This window comes from Catharus ustulatus, chromosome 13 (genome assembly GCF_009819885.2).
Source record: "Catharus ustulatus isolate bCatUst1 chromosome 13, bCatUst1.pri.v2, whole genome shotgun sequence".
Classification (NCBI taxonomy): domain Eukaryota; kingdom Metazoa; phylum Chordata; class Aves; order Passeriformes; family Turdidae; genus Catharus; species Catharus ustulatus.
Genome location: NC_046233.1, coordinates 17357945 through 17376192, shown reverse-complemented (window position 1 = coordinate 17376192; position 18248 = coordinate 17357945). Strand labels below are relative to the sequence as shown.

Sequence of the window (18248 nt, the reverse complement as noted above, 5' to 3'; positions counted from 1 at the left end):
GGATTCCATCACCTCTCCAACCTCCAGCCAAGCCCAATATCTGGGACTCATCAAGATTTGTCCCTTAAAGCCTGTTTTGTAACCAAGACTTCACACTGGCTATTGTGGTGCCTGGCCATAAAAACAGGATCAACCACTCTGGCAAATCACAAGAGGATTTGCACAGACAGTTTCAGAAAAACAGATATTTCTAAGTCTGTACTGCATAATGCGCTTCAGTGTTTGTTACAGTCATGTTTTATGGCAATAATAATTTCCTTTTATGTTTTTCTTTTTTGTTTGGCAGAAAAAGAGTAAAATGGTTGGTTGGGGCCGTAAGATTCCTCTTAATAGACTCAGCTCACACACAGACACTCCAAACTGGATGTGTATGAAGGCAACTGCTGGCTCCTCAAGGGAAATCTCATCTGTGTGTTAGACCACTACCAGCACCATTTTGGTACCTCATAGGCAGCCTTCAGGATCTAGTAGAACATGACTATAAAGCACACAACTGCGTGAGTAAAGCAACTATGAGCTTAAGCTTCTCTGTGACAAAAAGTCTTGTAACAGTTTGCAAGCAATAACTTGCAATGTTATTGCAAAATAACAACATTTCTCTGTTCCACTTAAAAAATCTAGTAAGAAATAAACTTGAGATCAGTGTTTTGAACAGTTTGATTCTAACAAACACTGGAATTCCTCTAATTTACATTATGCAACATAACACCTCTATTAAACACCCATGTAAAAAATGGTGTCCGGGGAATCCTTTTAGGATAAATATTTTTTCAAAAAGGAGTCAAAGTTTTACTACTTTAGTCCAGTAGACCCCTATATGCTTTGAAAAGCAAAGAATCATTTACTGAAAAATCAAAAGGAACTTATTCCCCCCTCCCCAAATTGCATTTAAAGCCATCCTCAATTGATTACTTTGTGATTTAAATCTCTTCTTCCTTTGCAGCCTGAGACTGTTGAGACTCCAGCTATGCAGTTCCTCTGCTGTAACTCACAGCTACCTGGTGGCCACACGCTGCTGGCTGGGAAGGAAGAAAACAATTCTCCTCCTCCATTTCATCTTGTTCAAATCACAAACTAACCAAGTGGCATTGATCCCCTCTAACTGATGTGTTCTCCATGGGAATATTAAACTGAAGGAAAAAGAAGCAGCCTGTGAAATCATAAACTGGGGAGTATCTGCTTGTCCTGGAGCACCCTTCTGAGGAAGGCAAGTGTTCTTCACTCCACATAAATATTGGACAATGGATGTAGTCTTCACCCACACTGCATGTGACTATTAGGGAGCCCACTGTGATTTATGGGGAACAGGAAATGAGAGAAAAAAATAACACTGCTTTTAGAAACATATCCATCTATCAGTTTTGAGAGAGCTGCAGGACCTGCTCTTTTATTCTCTCCAGGCTAACAATCCCCCTCTTAAAAGGCACCATAAAACTAAAACCAGCCTGAAATTGCTTGTTCCCTGACAACATAAACAACAAAAGCTGCTGCAAAAAAAGGGTGGGAGAAATGAAAAAAAAAACCCCAAAACCAAAAAAAACCCATAACCCATAAAATCAACCCATAAAGAAAGAAAAGGGAGAGCTAATCCTTCCCCTCTGCTGCCATGACAGTGCTGGCACTGAGAATGTGACAATGAACATTACATAAGGCCTGGCTCCCACTTGGATCTGAACAAAAAGAGCCTGCATGAGTCAATGGCAGCATCTGTAGCTCCTTACACAAGCTGAGATCCATCACCTGCCGGCAGTGGGAGCCGCCTGCCAGGCACAGGCTCCTTCTCCTGCAGCTCAGGAGGGATGTGGAACACCTACTGCTGCCAGTGGCAAGCTTTTGGAACCCTTAAAGAATGCCTGAACTCTCCATAAGATGCCAGCACTCCCTTCCCCACAGACTTTGGGAGGTTCTTCACCTCTGCACACAGCCAGCAGAAACAGGCAAATGTTTTTGTGTTTGTATCTATCTATGTATATATAGACATGTATATAATTATCTGCCTAATCACTGGTACACTGCTTCTAAAAGCAATTTTGTTTAATCATATTAAAGCAGAAACTGACTTCCTGTAAGTCAACTCTCTTCTTTCAAATACTCAAAATGCCCTCACCAGTGAACCACCATAGAAGAGCAGTTTGGTTTTTACTGCATAAAAGTTCAGGCTACCTGAGGTAACAAGCATGTGACCAGTTTTGATTCCAGTAATTACTGACATCTAGACTAACACCATCATAAAATAACAAAAAATTTCTCTTACTTCACAGAATCTCCATTCATGCTTTTAGCTTTGTCAAATTCTGTATAAATGGCACTTGCATTACCTGCTAAAGGAAACCTTCCCTGATCACTGTTGCTTTCAAAGCAAACAGTATTTCAATATAAAAGCCACTTTTGAGTGTGTTTTTACATGCTTTGCCCATGCTACTACAGCTATAGAAAAAACAACCAAGACCTGTATATGGAGTAAAACACTGAGAAAATATTTCAAATGGTGGGGAAAATTCAGTAGTAGGGCACAGTGTGTCAGGATTCTAAACTGCATTCAATACATTTTATACAGCAGATTAATTTGGGAAAAACTTTCCTACCTTGCAATAATGATAACTATTCTCAAATTCCAAAGATAAGTTTGAAAAGTCAGCTCTTGGGAGAGGTGTGCCAAGCCTTTTCTTCATGAACACCCAAACTACGTCAAGATGTGAGCCAATTCCCAAGCAGGAAAGATAGAGATAACTGGAAGATCCCTCTGGAATTTAAGCTCTCGTCATACATAGGAGCCAGAGAAGAAGTTATGTAATAAATCAAGACTAAATTACATAAACAAAAGCAGTGGAACAGAGAGGAGTGAAAAGGCACGGAGCTCTTCCCCTCTCAAGGACAGATCAGTCACTCTCACTCTCTGAAGACAAGCTGTGGCTTTGGTCATTGAGACATGCTGACATTATGGCTTACCTCCTGGAAGGGTATCCCTCAGAAACAGACTGGGATAGCCCATTAAAAACATTTTCATCTTTCAGGATGAGGAAAATTGCAAGTTTTCCAAATGTTAAAAGGTCTAATTTTATCCTATTTTCTCAGTATCACCCCGTCCACACACTCCTCTCTTTGCCTCCCGGAGAAGCACATTTCCTTACAGGGGAATGATTCACTGCCTCAGCTGTGTCCCTGCTCAGGAAATGAGCTTTCCCATCAGCAGCAGTGCAGGGCAGCCCACCACCCCTTGTGAGACAGACACCAGTCACATCACACACTGGCATCACCAGACCACAGAGTAAACACAGCTCAACTCTGCCTTGGGTCACAGCTCTGCATTTCAGTACAAAGATCACTGAGGGCTGGCAGCTTGCTTTTGATGCCTCATCCTTTTCCCTCTTCAAAACTCTACTATAAATCTGAGGTTTATGCAGTTTGTAGAAAAAGAAATAATTCCACAAGGGTTTGTTCCTCTTTATTCCCTACCTCAACCTCCAGCAATGATAATTACACCAGGGATGAGGAAGTATTACTTATGCCACCTACAGTTTACCAAAGAAACTTGAACATGAGCAAAAACAAGAAAGAGGAAAACCAAAAAATCCTGAAGTAGGAGGAAATGGAAATGAACAGTTTTGAACTCATGTGATATGATAATTAGCATATGTTAGACCCAATTTGCTGCCAAGTGATCAGACATTAAACTAATTTTTATTGGATTCCAGTGTAGATTAAAAATCCATTAAAGGATTAAAAACTGTCATAGACTTTTTTCAGAGTCACTCCCTCCCTGCAACATCACACAGTTTCTTCAGCACTGTTTAAGTGCCACTTCTTGGGTAGTCTTGAGAACAAAGTAACCAAAACCTGCTGATTTTTGCCTTTCCCACTAAACAGGTCAAAATGAAACACTTACACTGATCCTTATCTATCCTGCACAAATACATGTGCTTTGGTAACACTGAACACTGACACGATAGGCAGCTCACATGGAAAGCAACTGCAGGAAAGAGCCTCCTGTGGTTCTGTCCTTAGTAATGGAAGTGCCACTGTGGTTGTGCTTTGCTGGCTGAAAACTTCCCAATGCTTTGGACAGGCCTGAAAGGGAAAAGAATGCAGTTTACTGCCTCTCCCCACAGAACACAAATAACCCAACACACTGCTGAGGGGATTGTTTGGATACACACAAAAATCACCCCAATGGAAATAATATTTATTATTTCACAAAAGAAATAAACCTATGAGTCTCATGATATGCATATTACATGTTCAGCTTATAAAATTGTGAGTATATGACTCTACATACTGGAGTTTACTTCCAAAAGAGCTTTAAAAGCAGCACAATGCAAGCTGGGCTAAGGAGATACACAAATATTAGCAGGAAGATAATATATCCTGAGGGACACCATACCCTTTTGGCAAACATATCCAACTATTTTGTCCCAATTCATACTAAACAGGATATTAACTACCAACCAAGACAAGCACATCCAGTGTTAAGCCAGGAAGGAGCAACTGAAAAGGGACACATAAACAAATTACTGTAAAACACCATATGACAAACACCACAACAATCATCCAGAGGAGTAGCTGCTGGCTACCAAACACAGCTCTTTTAGAGTAAAAATGTCACTACCTCCCTAGTGTATAAATTCACTTAATGTTTGTAAATGCTAGCAATGTCTTCTGCAGTACTTATTCTTACCAAACACACAATACTGTATATTCACACCCATACAGAATCCAAAACATTACATTTCCAAGATTCAGAAGCAGAATGACAAAGAGCATTCGGCTGTGATCTTCAAAAAACCCACAACCTTCTGGGTATGCTTTCTCTCAAAGTTAAGAGCAAGTCTCAGCCAAGTGCTTTCCCCCAATGACCACTTTTTCTGTCAAAGCTCATTTAATGTTTGCAAACACTGCCTGACTGGCAGCTGTGCCTGGTGAGCAAGAACAGGAACAGCAGGAAAGCCAGGTCTTCTTGTGTCCTATTGACTTGTTACTGTCCCAACTGAAGGCAACCATATGTCATAAGAAGTCAACATCCCTACACTCAGATGCTGTTATCTCCTCAAATACAACAGGAATGGAATGTCTTGCCTCACCACTATTTATCTCCCCTCCTTTTCAATTATTAGTTAGATTATTGAATTATTAGTTTTGAATCATAGAAATGTTTGGAAAAGAGCTCTAAGATCATAGAGTCCAACCACTAACACAGCACCATAAAGTTCATCACTAACCCATATCTCAAGGTGCCACATTGATGCATCCTTTAAATCCCACCATGGCTGGTGATTTCACCACCTCCCTGAACAGCCTGTTCCAACACTTCACAAACCTTTCAATGAAGAAATCTTGCCTCATAGCCAAGAGCCATTGACCTCCTGGAGGGCTCACATTCAGCCTCTGCTGACCAGCACCCCAGGTCCTTTCCTGCCAGGCAGCTCTCCAGGCACTCTGCCCCAGCCTGTAATGCTGTAAGGAGGTGTTGTGGCCTTCCTGCCCCTCAAGAGATCAACATTCCTGCCCAAACTGGTGTCACCTGCACACTTACTGAGGCTGCCCTCCATCCCCTCATCCAGCTAACTGTTAAAGATATTAAATAGGTGTGGCCCCAATACCAAATTCTGGGAAGCCCCGCTAGTGCCCAGCAGGATGTGACACCATTCTCCACCACTCTAGGCCTGGCCAGTTTTTTGTCCAGTCATTTAACTGAACTTGCTCATTTATCTAATTGTAGGAATTCTTGATTATTATTGATTTGGGCTGACATAAGAAATTTGTGTAATAACTACAACTCTTATTTTGATGGAAGATTTTGGGTACAGTTAACAGCATTCTTTAACAGGGAAAACTAATTACATTGCACTTCCATAGGAGATTTACTGGCAATGCTGTAAAATCTCAGTCAACTTCATTCACAGCTGTCCCCTTGATAAGAATGAAGGAGGCAAATGATAACAGTTAAAGACTTTCTCATCACAATAAAGGGACAGATATTCACAGAGAGGTTCCACACTATCACAGAGGCAGAGTATCTCATTCTGTTAAAATAAGCATTTGACTGACCAGAAGTATTGATTTAATTGAAATATAAGATCTCTCTTGCTTTTTGTGAGTGCTATGGTAAGTACAGGAGGAAGGAAAAGGCACCTCTAAACAATTTTTTGTAAGGGAGGAAAAAAAAAGCATTTTCCTACAGAGTCTGTATGACTAAGCAGATCACCCACTTCTCCAGCGTTCTCTACTCATTATCTGGGTCTTATTTCTCTCAAGCAGTTAATTATTGTCATTATAAAATAAACAAATTCAGATCACAGACCTGAACTATTCCCATACACTAGAGAACAGGATGTGAAGTTACAGCTGACAGAAAATTAAAAATGCTGGCTAGGGTAAATCTTACTATGCATTGTCCAGAATTAAGAGCTCCCCCCCACCAAAAAAACCCAGCTTCCCCAGGAAATTCTTCTCCAGAGATAACAGAACCACATACCAAGACTGAAGGATAAATCAGGAAAAAAAATCTGTTCTGGGATAACAGCTTTTCCCCAACTATTTGATCTCAAATGCACTCCTTCAATTCCAAATCTTCTCTATTCCATGCAACAATCACCTTGACACCCAGTTTTCAAGGCAACTGCTGCTCCCTATTTAGAGCCTGTGTTACACTTCATATGCTAAGCACAAAAAGGCACTGGTCTTGTAAGGTTTATTTCTTGGTCCTGTTCCCTAAATTCCTTGACACCTATGGACAAGGAACTTAAAATCCAACTAATGTCACCACTCCTACAACTTCTTAAGAAAATACTCTTTGTTCCTGCTATCTCCTCCACCCCAACATCCCCTACAAATGCAAGTTGATTTGTCTTACCTCCTATGCCCGGAAGCTTGTGTTTGGTTGCTGAGGTGCATTCCATAACCTGGGCACATTTTAAGGTGGGAATATACAGCCCTTGCACTATTTCAGGAAAGAAGCCGCCACAGCCAGCTCCCTTTTCACACAAGTGAAAGTACAAGTTAAGTAGCAATGCTGCAGGAGTAATCAAACCTCTGGACAGTTACATTACACTGGGAATGCAGTTCCTTTCATTTCCATCAGTGAGTGATGCAAAGAATAAATGCAGACTGAATAAAAGAGTTCACTACACAGAAGATGGTAACCAAACCCTGATGCTAAACACACTGACTAGAGAGACACAGACGTGCCTTGACATTGACAGACAGTCTTCAGATTTCCTAGGCATAAGAAGGGTAATAAACATTTGCCCTTGATTAAATTACCCATTTTCCCTCTTGTTGACTGCAGCCTCCCAGGCCTCGGACACACTTTCTGCTCTTTTCCCAACTCACACACTGCTCCCACACCATGCCAGCACAACCCCTCTGTGTGGCTGGACAGCAATCTGATTCAGCTGAAAACCTACCTGGAAGCAAAATTCAGTTCCCAAATGTGATCTACCACAAAGTTGCATGAACATCTGTGTGGGCACAAGGGGAAAAAAACAAACAGTGAGAGGGTGAGAACACGCAGCCCTGGGTATGGGCTGATCAAGCTGGAGTTACTGTCACCATGGCCATGCTCTAAGCAGGCAGACACTGCTCCAGTGCAGGGGACAGACAGCATTTCTGTTTGAGAAAGTGAGATAGTCCTTGTGACAAAGCTTCCTCACCTTCAGAACTCCAGCCCAAAGGATGGTGCATCTAGCCAAGGTGAGATAATCCTCTCAAAAGTCTCTTTCTTTGAATAGTCATGGCATCACTATGTGGTTTGTGTAAACTGGCTCTGAACTTCATGTTGCTGGACATTTTCAATTTTAAAAAACAATGCAATTGCCACTCAAAACAGAGAAGTATCATAAATTATATAATGCAGTCAGACACCCTTGCTGTACACATCTCTCTCCCCACAGCAAATACTCTTAAACTGCCCAAAGCTCAAAGCAAAACACACCTCCTCATGCAAGCCCTTAGTATGTAGCATTTTTACAGAGAGCCTCTGTAAAAAGGTCATGTGGGCACCAGAAAAGGCAGGATAAGACTGTTTTAGAGAGCAGCAAGATAAGCGGTCCCAACCTTGAGACACTGACAGAAATTTCTCTGGGTCAGGGCATGTCCCCCACCAAATGCACTCGGGGGACTTGTTAAAGGAACACCTCTATGGGGTGACAAAGGGAAGTGATGCAATCTGTACCATGACAGCAAACAGGTAATTTCTTTAACCTCATTAGAGGAATTTACTCTGGCCATGATGAACACATGCCCACCCCCTGGGATCAAGGGCTGATTTTTAGTACTTGAATAAGACAATCACTTTCTTTAGCCCTCTGCCTTTCTTTGTTTCCTGTTGTATCTTATTATGTCTGGGATAAGTAGATATTCCTGGGCTGTCCTAGAACACAGACCTTTCCCCAAGATGCAAACAAGAGCCACTGTGGGGATCTGGCCATAAACACACACTGGTGTATGCAGCCTCTCATGCATATCCCCTGTGTTTGCTTTGTGTTTGTTTCACTCAACACCTGAACTTCACCCAAGGTGTTCAAGCAGGCATAAACACCCTTGACATGAGGTCCTAGAAGTCTTCTCTCATCCTTACTTCTCACAAGTATGAAGTTGCTACTCCAGAGACCGCTGCTCTTGGTCTCAATTTTCGAACCCAGGCCACAGGTAAACTTTTACACATTCTATAGCTTATACTAAACAACATTACAGCCAAGCATAAATAAAAGTGAGAAGTGACAGGTCCCCTCAGCAACCATGAGAAAGATACCTGTCTGATACAGGATACAGGAGGTGTTCCAGCACATTAAGACCAAATGAAATCTAAAAACCTGAAATCCTTATCTCCTGAGTTCTACAATCTCCTCCAATCCCCAAAATCTTATACAGACTCCCAGACAATTAACTCTGTTCACCTTCAATCTTCCCTGCCATGAAGCAACTGCAAGGAGAAGCCAACAGATCATTGCAGGGAGTGGGGGAAGGTAAAGAAGCTGCTCACTTATAACCACTTCTGTCTCTCTTCACTGCCTTCCTTCTCTGTCAGCAAAAATGGGTCAGGCAAGATAACAGAAAGGAGAGCATGAGATGCAGAGGAGACACACCCCCTCCAAGCTGCAAGAAAAGTGAAAGAAAAACAACTTCCCTCAACAGAAGGACTCTAACTCTTCTTGCACAGGCCAGACCAGGAGTGCAAAAAACAACAACAAAAAAAAAAAAAAATACAAGATCATGCCAAAATAATCAAGTTGTAGAGGGGAAAAGGTAACACTTGGCTGGAAAATGCTCCAAGGAGGTAACTTCTTTCAGGATAGCCTCTTTCAGTGATTAAAGAAGTCACTTCTTACAGTGCTGACCCTTCCCCAAACCCAGAGGTCTCGAACAGACAGATAGTATCTGATGCTTCCTGCAGCATCCTTTCTGCACAAGGGCTGGTGGTGCAGGCACAGGTTCCCTGCTGAAGTCGAGGCAGTGCTTGAGGAAAGGCCACCCAGGACAATCTGCCACAAGCACAGCATCCAGCTCCTGCATTTCCCACAGCCCTTCCTCTGACACATGACTGGGCACACACCCGTCCTGTGATGGGGAAAAGATCAGGATGTCTGGAAAGGTGCCTGGCAGGCACAAGCTGCTGTCACAGCTAGACTCGTTTCCATTGTACTTCCAGAAGGGTTTAGGAAAACATCCCAAACCAATTGTTCACAGAGAACCCACAGACAACCAGGAATCTCCCTAATGGCCAAGGCAGAGGAGGACCCATAGTTTTTTTTCCTCTGTACATCCTTCACTGCTTTGGCAGACAGAACTCAAGAGAAACCATTCCTCTGGTGGACAAGGGACACACTGATTTCATACTAGCAGAGACACACAAAACACAACATCCTTATGCATCCACACTCAGCCACCTCTGCCAGCAAGAGCACATGCAATTTCTTCCACCAATGAAAAAACAATTTCTACAGAATGTAAAGACACTCACTACTGGAATAAACATCTTCAGAGCACATTATTGGAGGAAAAACACTGGGGAAGATATTCCAACCTCTTCAGGAAATAAAACAGCCACCCACATCCTTCCCATATAGCCCCTTCCTCTCCCCATCATCAAAAATGACAGTGCTTCCCAAAAAAAGAGATCACAAATACTTGATTTCATTTAAGTACATGGCACATACAAGCACATTTATTCCCTCAAGAGGAAAGGTACACTTCATAGATTTAAAGGAGTGCTGTAAGAGAACAACTACCAGCACCAGATCCTTGCACTGGCTCTAGCCCCTGCAGGAAGAGTCTGAAATGACTGGGTGAGATCTGTTCAGCAAGTGCCAGTGCCCCTGAACTTGTATGCTGGTAGGAACACACACAATACAGTGCATTTCCTCCCCCAAATCTTCCAAGTGATACTCCATCCTGACTTGATGACTTCAAGAGATGCAGACATCCTAATTTTCCTTAATACTTACAAGCATCTTCCTAATGTCTTCAGTGGTAGATCACATTCACTGTTAACAATCTGTGCCTTTTCCCAATTTGAAATAATCTTTTTAACTTCCAGGCACTGGTTGCTATTGTATCTTTTTCCACTAAATTAAAGAGCCCTTTAGTACACAGCCTATTCTGCCCAAATAAAATTGAGAAATCTTTAAATACCTTGAGATAAGCTAAACTGATTGAGCAGTTCAAGAAAAAGTTTTATTATGACCAGTTTAATCCCTCAAATAACATTAAACATTACATCTTTCTTGCCTTTGAATATCTTTACAAAAACACCAACATTAAACCTTGTCAAAATACTCTGCAACTGATTTCACCTCTCTGTCCTTATTCAGTATTTCCTGTTATGATGAACGTACATTAGTATTTAAAAAATTAATTAGCTTATTTTAAGCTCTGAGGACTCACTGCCATGTATCTGCTCTGCTCCTGCCTTCCTTTACAAGGTCATTGGTTTCTGCAAGCACAATTCTGTATTCTAAACCTACAGCCTCCAGTCTTTCCCATAACATGCATAACATGCTCCAGCTCTATAAAAACATTTGGCCATATTAAACCCAGTTACCCAAACAATTCAGAGGACACTGTACAGCTGCTATTCCTTCTTCATGCTTCACCACTCAGGCACAACCTTTACATAATCCACAAATTTGAACAGCTCTAATTTCATGTTTTCTTCCAGGCCACTGACAAAAATACTACAAAGCTCTGGACCTACTATAAATCCCTGAAAAAATCCTCCATTCATATTCTATTTTCCACATCTACTGTTTTAAATCCAGTTGTTGACTCACAGATCATACATGAAACTGTATCTGTTGAACAAGATTCACTTTTCAACAACACCCTCATTGACTGAAGCAGTCATGGGAATACAATTACCACACAAATCCCATTTGTAAGTATGTGTTTGATACAAGAGATTTAATTAGAATTTTTTGATCTTCCAGAGCACTGCTACTCCCCAGCCACATAACAGAGTCTCTTTTGCTTCACTAATTTTGAGTAAATCCCACCAGCAGCCCTCCTCAATCAATTCCTTTTTGAGCAACATTCCATTTTCCATGTTGATTCAGCAGCCAGTCAGAGCACCAGTGCTTCACTATCCACTCCCAGGCTTTGTGCAGGTCCACAGATTTTATTTGGTTTGGGGTTTGGTTGGTTGTTGTATCAGCAACAAACAGCTAGAGAGATTCACATAAGATAAACAGATTTTAACAACCTATTTGTTCTGGATTCAACAACTCCAAATATAATAACTCATACTTCATTGATGCTGATGTTCTGGGTAAGACTTGAGAAACTGGAGAAAATCTTTGGTGAATTACCATGTCTCTAAAATGTCATTTCCACAGTTCTGTTGGGCTAGAAAAGTTCTCTTCACAAGAATTTTAGATAAAAATTCTCACTGTGAAGAGAAGAAAGCACAAATCAAAATTATGTCACTTCCAACATGTTTCAATTGCTTCCCATCCTGTGTTTGCCCTACAAACTCTTTGTACCCAACCAGCCAGGTTCTGCACTTTCTGTTGGTCAATTCTGCCCTTGTATAGCTCCACTTTTTGTTAATTAGATCAAGCTGGTTTGCCACAGAAAACACCAGAGTCAAGTTTTCAGCCAAATCAGTACAAAACCCCTTTAATTGCTTTTAGAAGTTCAGTGCCTCTCTTATATAAGGCATGTTGTTTTGCACTTGACTCGACCAAAGTCCTCCTTGTTCAGAGTAAGTTTCAATGTATTTGTTACCCAAGAAAGCAGGTGAGCATGTGGAGCTTTTCCACCTTTGGTTTCCTACCTATCTGCCATCAAAGGTCCACCAGCACAGAAACAGTTACAGTGACAGAAGAGAAATTTGTTAATATGCTTAGTTCTTGGCTAGCTCCTAGCAGTACCATTCTGTATGCACTTGTACAGGAGGAGGAGAGAGTAACTCAAGCCATACCAGCAAGGAGCTAGTTCACCTCATCAGCTCCCCTCTGCTTCAAATAGGTGTCCAAGAAGCAAATGGTAACTGCACTTTACAGCTCAGAAATTCCTCTTAGGATTTAGGGCAGTAGTAGAGGGCATTGTTTGTATGGTTTGCACTCTGTGTTTATACCACAAGCTGCAATGATTGCATCTAACAGATTTCTCCAGCCTGGTTTCAAAGCACCTGGCAAACAGTCTTCTCCTAAAGATTTCTGCATCTTTGAATGAGATCTTCAGTCGTGAAGTTATTCAGCACTTTTCCTCTGCACAGGATCAATACTTCTCCAGACAAGTGCCTACCAGCCTTTACATCTCCTCTGATGCTTGAATAACTTACTGTCACTAAAACTAAACTTGGATCATTCTTCTTTTCTTTGTTTGTGCATTCCAACTTGCAGATACACTCTCAGAACAGCAGCTTTGGGACAAGCTGACAGGTTACCCCAGAGGGCTTCAAATCACTGTTCCTACCTGCAGGTTTTAGAGCATGCTGAAAATGCTGCTATGAGGTCAAAGTGACTGATGTAACACTTCAAGTGAGTCACAGATACCTTTGAAATGCCACAAGATTTTTGGAGGTGTCAGACTGACCCCAACTCCAGCATTACCACTGAGTAAGAGCAAGATTTCAATTGCCACAGCTGCCCTGGGAATGAAAAGCACTGGATCAGCCTTGACAGGACTGCACAGAAATTCTGCTACTCCACATCAGGCATAAATTAAGCCAATCGTATATCTGACCTTTAAGAATTTCTAAAAGGTTCTTTTCTATAGAAAAGAAAGTATCTCTATATCCTTGAGATATTTTTCAAAGTAACAAATCTTACTGATATTCTAATGTAGTTCTGTACCTACATGAATGAAAGCAATATATACTTTTTTACCTTCTTCCCCTCCTCAAAACTTATTTCAACTTCAGATATACCAATTTTGTCAGCAAATGTGCAGTTGGCATTTGCTGGTTATCAAATACAAAATACTGATCAATAACTCACTATTATTTAGAATGTCATGCCACCAGCAAGGTGGTTTTAAAAAATGATGACTTAAAACAAACAACAAAACAATACCACCATATTCTCAGAAACTCAATCGGCTTCTAAAGATGCCTGTTCAACAAATTTTACTTTCTCATGGCTACCTGTAATTCCACCTTCTTTCTTCTCTCAGTATATAATGACCCTTGATTTCATCAGCTAATTCTGTCCCTTCTCCTTTCTCAAACAACAAATGGTCATTTATTATTTCATCATTCCCCTTCATCTTCAAGATTATTTCTTAATAAGCATTAAGCCCTAAAAGTTAAATGTGAGGTTTCTAAAAATTAAAAAAAACCCAAATTTGCATTCATTGTTTCAAATTACCTGAAAATCAGATCCTACACAAGTCTTCTGTGCTGGCAAAAGTACTCAATAAGCACTGACTTGGGGGCCACGGGAAACCTCAGCTCTCTATAAATTATTTTTATATAGCTAAAATGTTGCTTAAACACAACAAATTCCTGTCTTGAGATGAGCATTCTCTGAAACAAGTTCAGCTGTAATTAAGTCAACAATCAGGTAAATATAATGCAGAAATTATTTTGTGTAAGCAGAAAGCATGCCTCAAAACTATATCTGCTCCAAAGATCTAGGAATAGCAAACAGTACTTAACCTCCGCAGGAACACAGCTCTGGAGAATTAGCTTTAAAATAAGAGACTTTGTTACCAGAGAATATTTATCCTACAGGGCATTGTCCCCAAAAAAACTTCTAAGCACCTGATGGAAACAAGTTCAGAGAAATCACAGGAACATTGTTGCAAGGTAACTAACAGCATTCTTAAAAGCCTTGTACCCAACTGTTTCATTCAACCCACACCCATAAACCACCATATTTGAAAGCACACTTTCTGCATTGCTACATTCTGGATTTGATCGAATGGGATTCAACCCCATGGGAAAAGTCTGTCACTCCCTAGCACAGTAACTTGATACATCTCAAAGAAGTGTTTGAAACAACATTTTGAGAAACAAAAGTGAAGACAAGGCAAGATCTGCAAGCTGGTAAGCAGAAGACTTAGGAAAGGGAGCTAGGGAGCCAAGAGTCACACTAGTGACAACTGGAATATGTGGGAAAGGATGGAACAACTGCTCAGTGCTGCAGGTGGTGTGATTTGACACGTGTGTGTACATCCACATATGTGTGCAAATGAAGGAGGCAGAGACATGGGTGGTGAGCACGTGTGTACAAACACATCCCTGCACACAGGAAATGCAGCACACGGTGATGGCACTGGGCTGTACCAGCAGGAGCACAGCCACCCTGAGCCAGGGAAAGCATGCCCTCCTGGCAGTCAGCACTTTTCAGAGCCCCTGGAAACACCACAGGCAGTTTTGGGCACCCTCAGTACATGACAGGCACTGATAAATCAGAGTGGGTTTGGTGGAGGGCTACCAAGATGCTCAGAGGGACAGAGCTGCGTGAAGAGAGGCTGTGTGAGAGATGGGAAAGTCCAGACTGGAGAAAAGGCTTTGGGGAGCTGACAGCAGATCTGCTGGACTACAGGAGGTCTGTGCACCAGGGCACACAGCCAGGACACCAGACACACACTGCAGGGGTGCAGGTGTGACCTGACCTAGAGAAAAGGTCTTTCCTGGTGAGGTCAGTTCTGGTGCTTGACTGTCCTCAAAAAGTCCTGGTCTGACCTTGATGTACACCCCACTTTGAGCAGTAGGTTGGACTAGACACCTCTTGAGGCCCTTTCCAGTCTGAATTATTCCACAATGTCAACTTGCATCCCAGAGAACACTACAATGTCCTGCTACAAATTTGCTATGCCAGGTTTTACCTTTCAAATCTTCACTAAAATGCAATCACTATCGAGAGGAGACAAAATTCATGCTGTTTGGTTCATCTCCTCACAAGAGCACAGGTTCCCACCCACGATCTGCAATAGCCTTGAGTATCAAATCTGGAATTCCAAGAGATTTAAGAGGTGCAGAAGTTACCAGTTACCTGAGTGCACTACAAGAAGAACCCAGTGCCTAAACATTCCGAGCTTTTTTGGGAGAAGGTGACATTTACTCTGAGGTAGAAAAGTCACACATCCACAACAGCTCTTCCTTAAAGTAGTAACTGTACATTTCTTGAAAAGTTCATGTTCAGCACCTACCCTCAAGGAACAACCCCTACATTCTGATGCTGTAAAGGCACAGGGTAAGAAGCTGCGTTGTTCTCTCTGTATATTCAGGGTGTATGGCTCCACACCTGGGAAAAGAAGCCTCACCTAGCAAACCAAAACCCTGCCAGCTGCCACCAGGAGCACCTGCAGCAGTCTAAGCAAACTGGTTTGATTTTATTCTTCTGCTGGGTGCTGCTGCCCCTAGAGCAGAGCTACTTAAACAAAGGCTGTTTATCGTAAATTAATTGATTCTGCATTGAAGCACACAGAGACCACTCTCAAGGCCCATTACTCCAAGTCAGGAAGGGGAGCTATCACCATCAACTAGGCAGCAGAACATCTTGAACCAACACAGAAGTTTCTGCAGTGATTTCCTACAGGCTAAGTGATTATTCACCAAGCATGATGCTTGCATAACCATACAAAGGATATCCAATGTTAACAAAGTTATAAATACAAGCAAATGCAACCATCTTATTAGCACAAAAATAAAAAAAAAATAAAAAAGGAAAAAAAGAACAGTTACTTCATTTTACTGTTTGGGATTTTACTGGTGTTCTGGGTTTGGTTTTTTGTTGTTGTTGTTGTGTTTGTTTGGGGTTTTTTGGGTCTTTTAAAATCAAAATTCCATCACCTGCATAGACTGGAGGGATGAAGTGAGAACTTTTTAAAGTACCAGTTTTGTACCAATCGACTAAGAGACAGGAGGGGATTTCAATGAAGTTTATGAGCATCTCTCAAATGTGAGCACTGAAACCTACAGTCACCCAAAACCTACTCCTTGGAGGGAGCAAGTTAAAAAGCTGTGAGACAGGATCCAGAGAGGAGAGGTGACAGGATCAGCAACACCAGCTCAGCACACCGAGCCTTCCCCTAGCACAGCTCACAAACAAGTCTCACACAGACAATAAATTAGGACTTTGCATGTCTGTTTACCAGTGCCATAGACCATGTTCAGCAGTACCAGAGATCACTGCCGCTCGGCCACAGCGGAGCGTGACAGCCCCAGCGCCCGGGCACCGCCAGGCCCTTCCGTCTCAGCACCGCGCTGCCAGCACGGCCGGACAGCCGGGAGCCACGGCACCCCAGGGGCCACGCGCACCCCACGGCTCCCCCACAACCAGAACCTCGCTCAGGCCCCGAAGCTCAGCCAGGCGAGCTCCGGGCCGGCCGCCCCGCTCCCGGCGGCGGGTGCAGCCCCAGCCCCGGGCCCAGCCCCGCAGCCCCCGGCTCCTCGCCCCGCACCGGGACCCGCCCCCCGGGCGGCCCGGCAGCACCGCCCCTCCGCCCTCCCACCCCCGCAGCGCTCCCGGCCCCTCGGACCGCGGGAGCCGCTCCCCCGCCGCCCCCGCTCGGCGCCCACCGCGGCCCGCGCGGCGCCCCGCGCACACCCCCGGCGGGGCGAGCGGGCCTCGCCGGCGCGCCCCTGCCCGGCCCGCTCCCATTGTGGCGCCGGCCCCGCAGCGCTGCGCTCTCACCTGGGCGGCGGGCGGGGGCTGTGGCCCGGTGGCCCCGGGAGCTGCGGCCGCTCCGGGAGCTGCGGCCGTCCCGCCGCCTCCTCCCGCCTCCGCCGCTCCTCGGGCTTCGCCGCCGCTCGGGGCCGCCCCCCGTCGCAGCGCCCGCCTCGTCCCCCGGGCAGCAACAGGCGCCTCCGCCGCGAAGGTTCCGCAGGGCGCAGAAAGGTTCCCCCCGGCCCGAGGGGTCCCGGGGCTGGAGCGCGATGAGGCGGCATGCGGGGCCCGGAGTGCGGGGCCCGGGCTGCCTCTGCCCTGCCATCGGCTGTGAGGAGAGCGACTGCAGGGGGCAAACCCCCACGGCCCGAGGAAAGCTGCTAATTAGCCACGGGGACCCGTGGTCATTAAGGCTGGGTAGCCTCGGGGGCCTCTCCTGCTGCCCCCCTCAAGGCAGGGACAGTAAGAACCTTAGCTCTGCCTTGGCCCATCAGGGTTCAATCCCTCCGCATGCACAAAAACCCGTCAGACTCCGAGCCCCTGCTCTAGCGATGGGCTCTGCACAGGAGAGAACTTTTTTCTTGTACCCAGTGCTGCAGGACCCATTTATGTTAACCACTGCTGTTCCCTGATTTCCTGCCACCAGCCTGGCACTGCTGCCTCCATTCCCTGCCCACAGGGCCTGGGCAACCATCACTGAGCCCACCCAAACCCTTCCCCTGCTCGACATTCCCACTTCCCTCAGCCTGCTAAACATCAACCTTTCTGCAGGCTCCCCAGGGTTCCTTAAAATTCAAGGTCTGACATACCTGAGGTATCCAAAAGCGCGGGCAGCATTTCAGATGTGAGTACTGACAAAAAGGTGAACTCTTTTCTCATCTCCATGGGCTGGCTGTGGTCCCACAGACAGAGAGCCCAGCGTGTCACGGCCAGGACACTGCTGACACCACCCCAGGATGCTCAGCCTCCACAGCAGCTCATGTTCTGTGTTTGTCTGTTACAGGGAAGAAAAAGGACAAGGCCAGCACAGAAAGTGCCTGTCTGGTGTCCCTGTGCTCACACCAGAGCAACAAAAATACAAGTGGGAGACTGGTGTGTGGGTCTGGATATGTACTGGCAACCAGAGTATCAAATGTACAGTAATTTCACGAATACAAGCCGCACCAATTTGACCAAAATTTTGGTGGAAACCCG

The 18248-nt window shown here is 44.1% G+C and overlaps 1 protein-coding gene across 2 annotated transcripts in view; it reads right to left on the bottom strand.

The window, feature by feature from the left end:
- RAD54L2 (RAD54 like 2) overlaps positions 1–17145 on the bottom strand; it is a 68238-nt gene extending 51093 nt beyond the window's left edge. For both annotated transcript variants that reach the window (XM_033071275.1, XM_033071273.1), the window contains exon 1: positions 17082–17145. The gene's annotated coding sequence lies outside the window, so the exon portion shown is untranslated. The remainder of the gene's footprint in view (positions 1–17081) is intronic.
- Positions 17146–18248: the final 1103 nt, after the last annotated feature.